The following is a 6827-nucleotide window of genomic DNA, read 5'->3' as shown; positions in this document are numbered from 1 at the left end:
GAAGCTGTCTGAAGGAGAGGACACTGTCTTGAAGAGTAGAAGCTGTCTGGAGGAGTGGAAGCTGTCTGGAAGAGAGGAAGCTGTCAGGAAGAGAGGAAGCTGTCTGGAAGAGTGGAAGCTACATGTCTGGAAGAACGGTAGCTACATGTCTGGAAGAGTGTAAGCTGTCTGGAAGAGTGGAAGCTGTCTGGAAGAGTGGAAGCTGTCTGGAAGAGAGGAAGCCTTCTGGCAGAGTGGAAGCTGTCTGAAGGAGAGGAAGCTGTCTGGAAGAGTAGAAGCTGTCTGGAGGAAAGGAAGCTGAGTGGAAGCTGTCTGGGAGAGTGGAAGCTGTCTGGAGGAGAGGGAGTTGTCTGGAAGAGTGGAAGCTGTCTGGAGGAGAGGAAGCTGTCTGGAAGAGTGGAAGCTGTCTGCAAGAGTGGAAGCTGTCTGGAGGAGTGGAAGCTGTCTGGAAGAATGAAAGCTGTCTGGAAGAGTGGAAGCTACATGTCTGGAAGAACGATAGCTACATGTCTGGAAGAGTGTAAGCTGTCTGGAAGAGTGGAAGCTACTTGTCTGGAAGAGTGGAAGTTGTCTGGAAGAGTGGAAGTTGTCTGGAGGAGAGGAAGCTGTCTGGAAGAGTGGAAGCTGTCTGAAGGAGAGGACACTGTCTTGAAGAGTAGAAGCTGTCTGGAGGAGTGGAAGCTGTCTGGAAGAGAGGAAGCTGTCAGGAAGAGAGGAAGCTGTCTGGAAGAGTGGAAGCTACATGTCTGGAAGAACGGTAGCTACATGTCTGGAAGAGTGTAAGCTGTCTGGAAGAGTGGAAGCTTCTTGTCTGGAAGAGTGGAAGCTGTCTGGAAGAGTGGAAGCTGTCTGGAAGAGAGGAAGCCTTCTGGCAGAGTGGAAGCTGTCTGAAGGAGAGGAAGCTGTCTGGAAGAGTAGAAGCTGTCTGGAGGAAAGGAAGCTGAGTGGAAGCTGTCTGGGAGAGTGGAAGCTGTCTGGAGGAGAGGGAGTTGTCTGGAAGAGTGGAAGCTGTCTGGAGGAGAGGAAGCTGTCTGGAAGAGTGGAAGCTGTCTGCAAGAGTGGAAGCTGTCTGGAGGAGTGGAAGCTGTCTGGAAGAATGAAAGCTGTCTGGAAGAGTGGAAGCTACATGTCTGGAAGAACGATAGCTACATGTCTGGAAGAGTGTAAGCTGTCTGGAAGAGTGGAAGCTACTTGTCTGGAAGAGTGGAAGCTGTCTGGAAGAGTGGAAGTTGTCTGGAGGAGAGGAAGCTGTCTGGAAGAGTAGAAGCTGTCTGGAGGAGTGGAAGCTGTCTGGAAGAGAGGAAGCTGTCAGGAAGAGAGGAAGCTGTCTGGAAGAGTGGAAGCTACATGTCTGGAAGAACTGTAGCTACATGTCTGGAAGAGTGTAAGCTGTCTGGAAGAGTGGAAGCTACTTGTCTGGAAGAGTGGAAGCTGTCTAGAAGAGTGGAAGCTGTCTGGAAGAGAGGAAGCCTTCTGGCAGAGTGGAAGCTGTCTGAAGGAGAGGAAGCTGTCTGGAAGAGTAGAAGCTGTCTGGAGGAGAGGAAGCTGAGTGGAAGCTGTCTGGGAGAGTGGAAGCTGTCTGGAGGAGAGGGAGTTGTCTGGAAGAGTGGAAGCTGTCTGGAGGAGAGGAAGCTGTCTGGAAGAGTGGAAGCTGTCTGCAAGAGTGGAAGCTATCTGGAGGATAGGAAGCTGTCTGGAAGAGTAGAAGTTGTCTGATGAAGAGGAAGCTGAGTGGAAGCTGTCTGGAAGAGTGGAAGCTGTCTGGAGGAGAGGAAGCTGTATGGAAGAGGAGGAAACTAGGCACCGCTCATCACCTGGCCAATACCATCCCTACAGTGAAGCATGGTGGTGGCAGCATCCTGCTGTGGGGATGTTTTTCAGTATGAGGGACTGGGAGACTAGTCAGAATCAAGGGAAAGATGAACAGAGCAAAGTACAGAGAGAACCTTTAATGAAAACCTGCTCCAGAGCACTCAGGACCTCGGACTGGGGCGAAGGTTCACCTTCCAACAGGACAACAACCTTAAGCACAAAGGCAAGATCCAGTGGCCCAGGCAGAACCCGGACTTTAACTTTATCGAACATCTCTGGAGAGACCTGAAAATAGCTGTGTAGCGACGCTCCCCATCCAACCTGACAGATCTTGAAAGGATCTGCAGAGAAGAATGGGAGAAACTCCCCAAATGCAGGTGTGCCAAGTTTGTAGTGTCATACCCAAGAAGACTCGAGGCTGTAATCGCTGCCAAAGGTGCTTCAACAACGTACTGAGTAAAGGGTCTGAATACTTTTCATTTTTAATACATTTGCATGGGGTGTGTGTAGATATTGTGTGTAGATTTATGAGAGAAAAAAAACAATAATCCATTTCAGAATAAGGCTTTAAAGTAACAAAATGTGGAAAAAGTCAAGGGGCCTGAATACTTTTGGAATGCATTGCAAGCGGTCCTTCATGTCCACCTGGACCCCCTGACTAAAGGCCAGGCTCAGAGACTCCAGGTCCCCCGTCTTCACACAGTAGTTGATGCTGATTTAGACCCTCTCTGGCTTGCCTATATACCAGGCCGAGTTGTCCTCGATGGGGTGGCCTGGCGGGTGGTCGCGGTCGAACCACGTGACGTCAATGCAGTGCTGGTACGTCTGGATCATGAAGTAGGGCGACCCGTCGTTGTGCCCCTGGTAAATAAGCTCAGGTGGGACGGTGCAGATAAGGGTGGGTGAATTTAGCCTTTTTACCATTCTTCTTCTTGTGGGCATAGGTGGCGATGGTAAATGGTTTATGGAGGTATTTGAGGCCATTGAAGAAGTCATTGACGTTGACTAGTCTTCCTCTCCTCTTGTAGTAGGCCACTACCACTGTATAGAGCTGGTCTGGTTCTACTGGGCCCTGGAGCTTCTGCAGCACGGACATAAACATCTTCTTGGAGACCGTGCATTCGGTTCCTGATTCATCAAAAAAGGTGTTCCGAAGGGCAGTCTCGTACTCGTGGGACCAATAGTGGAGAGTCAGAGCTCAGGGAGTGTTGGGATTGGACACACCGGGTTTGGAGTATTTCCTGTGTATCCTCTCTGCTTTCTTGAGTTCCTTCACCGCTGAATTGTAGCCATTGTCTTTGGCAATCTGACGGGGGAGAAGGCCCTCCTGGTTCTTCAGTTTGGGGTTACAACCTGGAGTTACAGACAATAAAGAATTAAACCCTTTAGTTAAATCATAAAAAGCCCACTGAAAACATTCCAAATGCTGGAAATGAAATGCATAGAACAGTGGCATATAACTGAAGACTGATTAAAATATTTATAACAGATGTATTCCCTGAGTATAACGTAAATGTGTTTGTTTTAAGGACCGTTTCACTCAGTGTTAATGAGTTATTAGTGAAGGTGTCACGTTCTGACCTTAGTTCTTTTGTTATAGTATGGTCAGGCTCTCTCATACTCCTCGTCAGAGGAGGACGAATCCCGTTACAGAAGGTCTATGCTCTGTGCTAAAAATCCGCAGCAGTCAGGCAGCGTAGTGAAGAGGTGTGTCCCCCTCTGATGTCATCACTCCCATGTCATCTGAGTTCGCAGACAGCACCTGGATCACCTTCAGGACAATTATAGTAACTGATGATGGTTGTATTCAAAACAAGTTGACATATCGGGATGGTTTCCCAGACCAGAAAAAAGCCTTGTCCTGCTCAATGGAAAGTCTCTATTTAAAGGGCTTTTCAGTCCAGGACTAGACTTAATCTGGGTCCAGGAAACCGGCCCATGGAGTATAGACATACAGTATATGTGGCCATGTGGGAATCAGACCCACAACTAGACATGGTTAGCCTTTACTGACAGACATCTGACGTTCAAATGCATTATTTAAGCAATAAGGCCTGAGGAGGTGTGGTATATGTCCAAGCACTCAAGGTGCCTTATTACTATTATAAACTGGTTACCAACATAATTAGAACAGTAAGAAGTAATGTTTTGTCATACCCGTGGTATACCACAGCTTTCAGCCAATCAGCATTCAGGTTTATAATACTGTATAACCCACTGCAAAGAATCCCCCCATGGCAGTGAAGTGTGTTTGCCCCCCTCAGCCCTGGCTGCTTCCATCAACGCAGTGCAGCCTGTCAGTACGGCCTGTCAGTGCAGTCTGTCAGTACAGCCTGTCAGTACAGCCTGTCAATGCGGTCTGTCAGTGCGGTCTGTCAGTGCGGCCTGTCAGTGCGGTCTGTCAGTGCAGCCTGTCAGTACGGTCTGTCAGTGCAGCCTGTCAGTACGGCCTGTCAGTGCAGTCTGTCAGTGCAGTCTGTCAGTGCAGCCTGTCAGTGCAGCCTGTCAGTACGGTCTGTCAGTGCAGCCTGTCAGTACGGCCTGTCAGTACGGTCTGTCAGTGCGGCCTGTCAGTACGGCCTGTCAGTACGGCCTGTCAGTGCGGCCTGTCAGTGCAGCCTGTCAGTGCGGCCTGTCAGTACGGCCTGTCAGTGCAGCCTGTCAGTACGGCCTGTCAGTGCGGTCTGTCAGTGCGGTCTGTCAGTAAGGCCTGTCAGTACGGTCTGTCAGTAAGGCCTGTCAGTGCGGTCTGTCAGTGTGGTCTGTCAGTACGGCCTGTCAGTGCGGCCTGTCAGTGCGGCCTGTCAGTGCGGCCTGTCAGTACGGCCTGTCAGTGCGGCCTGTCAGTACGGCCTGTCAGTACGGCCTGTCAGTACGGCCTGTCAGTGCGGCCTGTCAGTGCGGCCTGTCAGTACGGCCTGTCAGTGAGGCCTGTCAGTACGGCCTGTCAGTGCGGCCTGTCAGTACGGCCTGTCAGTGCGGCCTGTCAGTACGGCCTGTCAGTGCAGCCTGTCAGTGCAGCCTGTCAGTGCAGCCTGTCATGTGATGAATGACATTAAGAAGATAGAATTCACACAGCAAAGTCTAAGTTACTTTATTCTATTCAACACAGGTATCTAGAGACTCAGAGAGTCAACAATTCAGACATTCAGGTCATTTACATTCCCAAATTTCAACAGTTCAATTTTAGGAATATAACCCTAGTTGAATCCAAAATGGCATACTTGTAACACTCCGCCAAACTCTACCTCATAACACTAAAGTAGTGCACTACATAGGGAATAGGGTGTCCTTTCAGATTTGGCCTTTGATCTCCCAGAACCCCTCATGTCATGATCAGCTGCGTCAGGGTCGGCGCCCTGCACCAGGATGCAGAGGCACAGGCCAGCCAGCAGGAACACGGGTGTCCCGGCAAGCGAGACGTTGTTGACATCGGCCATGCTGTGTAGGCCACCTGCAGGCAGCGCATGGGGGGAAGACGCAGCAGAGGAGCACACCTGGGAAAAGAGCCAAGAGACACCGAGTCGGTGAGCCGATCAAATGGGATTACCCAGTAGGCCAGCAGGCTTTACAGACCAGGGAGAGGATCCCTTCTGATCTGTAATTAGATGTCCACAATCATCCCCTCAAAAGAGCACAGCGTCATTGACTCTAACTGAAGACTGGACCGCACTGCAATTGAGGCTATTATCATAATTGGGTTTTAAGGAGTTTGTATGAGTGTCGTTGCGTTGGTTCCTTTGGAGTGGGTGAGTCGATTTGAGTCGCCTGAAACACTGATCTCATCATCATGTAAACAGAGAGAGCGTGGCACGTCAAACAGGCACGGCATTCAACAGCTCTTGGTATAAGAGCTACATACAGTAATATAGTAAGTAAACAAACCCTGTGGTTGAAACATTTGTGGTTTAAAGGCCCATTTCTATCTACAGGTGGAAAATAAAGTCCTTCTATTCAGTGGCTGAATATTCTACTCAATTCTATTTTATTTGGTGGCCCGAATTATATCTCTAGCACACACAGCAGCATCACCTACTCTGTGGCCTGACTGTATCCTCTCCCCTTTCCCCTCAGCATCCAGCAGGTTCATGTCAGCATAGTTCTTAGCCAGCAAGGCAACCATGCCGTCGTGCCCCAACTCAGCAGCTAACATGACTGGGGTGCAGGAAGCTTACCATGTTTGTGTTGTTGGCCACAGCGGCCAGGTGGAGGATGCCAGTGCCCTCACGTGGCTCTGTCAGGTTGAAGAGGTCCTTTACGCACATGTCCACCATCTTCTCTATCTGGTGCTGGTCTCCCTCACTGACATTCTGGAGGAGCCTCTAGGGTATGAAGTCTTTATTATCGGGCAGTGGGCCAGGCCAGTAGGGAGCTCTCCTTCTAAACCTGAGTAAAATACTGTCAAAACTTTAAAATACTTTCAAGCATTTTTACAATGGAACAATGGAATACTGACAAATGTCAAGCTAAAGCACACACGCCTCAAATAATAGACTACCTTCAAGTAAATGTATCTGTCCCAGGTGTGTCTTCTTGAGATGAAAATACATTATACTATCAATTCACTCAACTCTTGCAGCCTACCTTGTGGCCATTATTCCACGCTATTGTAAGCTGATTATGTTATTTTTTATATAGTTTATATCAAATCAAACACAAGTTTTGTTTAGGTTATTAAAAAAAGAATAACATAAAATGCACTATGCATTATGTGTCATGGTTCCTCCTGGCACCAGAGGGCAGCGGAGACCGCCCTAGAGACGTTTATTGGACTTCGGTGTGTCTTATTATTTCATGATTGTGTCCCTGTTTTCTGTGGTCCTTTGCAGAAGCTTGAATTGCTTACTGTGTGTGTGTGTGTGTGTGTTTCTTGAGTGAGTTTTTGAGACTTAGTGTTGTTAGTGTTTGTTGTTTTCCCAGTGTACTGTGATCCTTCTGTTACCGTTTCTCAGTAAAGTATTATGTTTATCCTTAACCACTGATTCCTCATCTGGTCTCTTCTCTGCACCTGGGTC

The 6827-nt window shown here is 48.8% G+C and overlaps 1 pseudogene; it reads right to left on the bottom strand.

Moving 5' to 3' along the window:
* Positions 1-2379: 2379 nt before the first annotated feature.
* Positions 2380-6407, bottom strand: LOC139408056 (ankyrin repeat and EF-hand domain-containing protein 1-like; annotated as a pseudogene).
* Positions 6408-6827: the final 420 nt, after the last annotated feature.

Source organism: Oncorhynchus clarkii, chromosome 4 (assembly GCF_045791955.1).
Source record: "Oncorhynchus clarkii lewisi isolate Uvic-CL-2024 chromosome 4, UVic_Ocla_1.0, whole genome shotgun sequence".
Classification (NCBI taxonomy): domain Eukaryota; kingdom Metazoa; phylum Chordata; class Actinopteri; order Salmoniformes; family Salmonidae; genus Oncorhynchus; species Oncorhynchus clarkii.
This window is presented reverse-complemented; position numbering and strand designations above follow the sequence as displayed.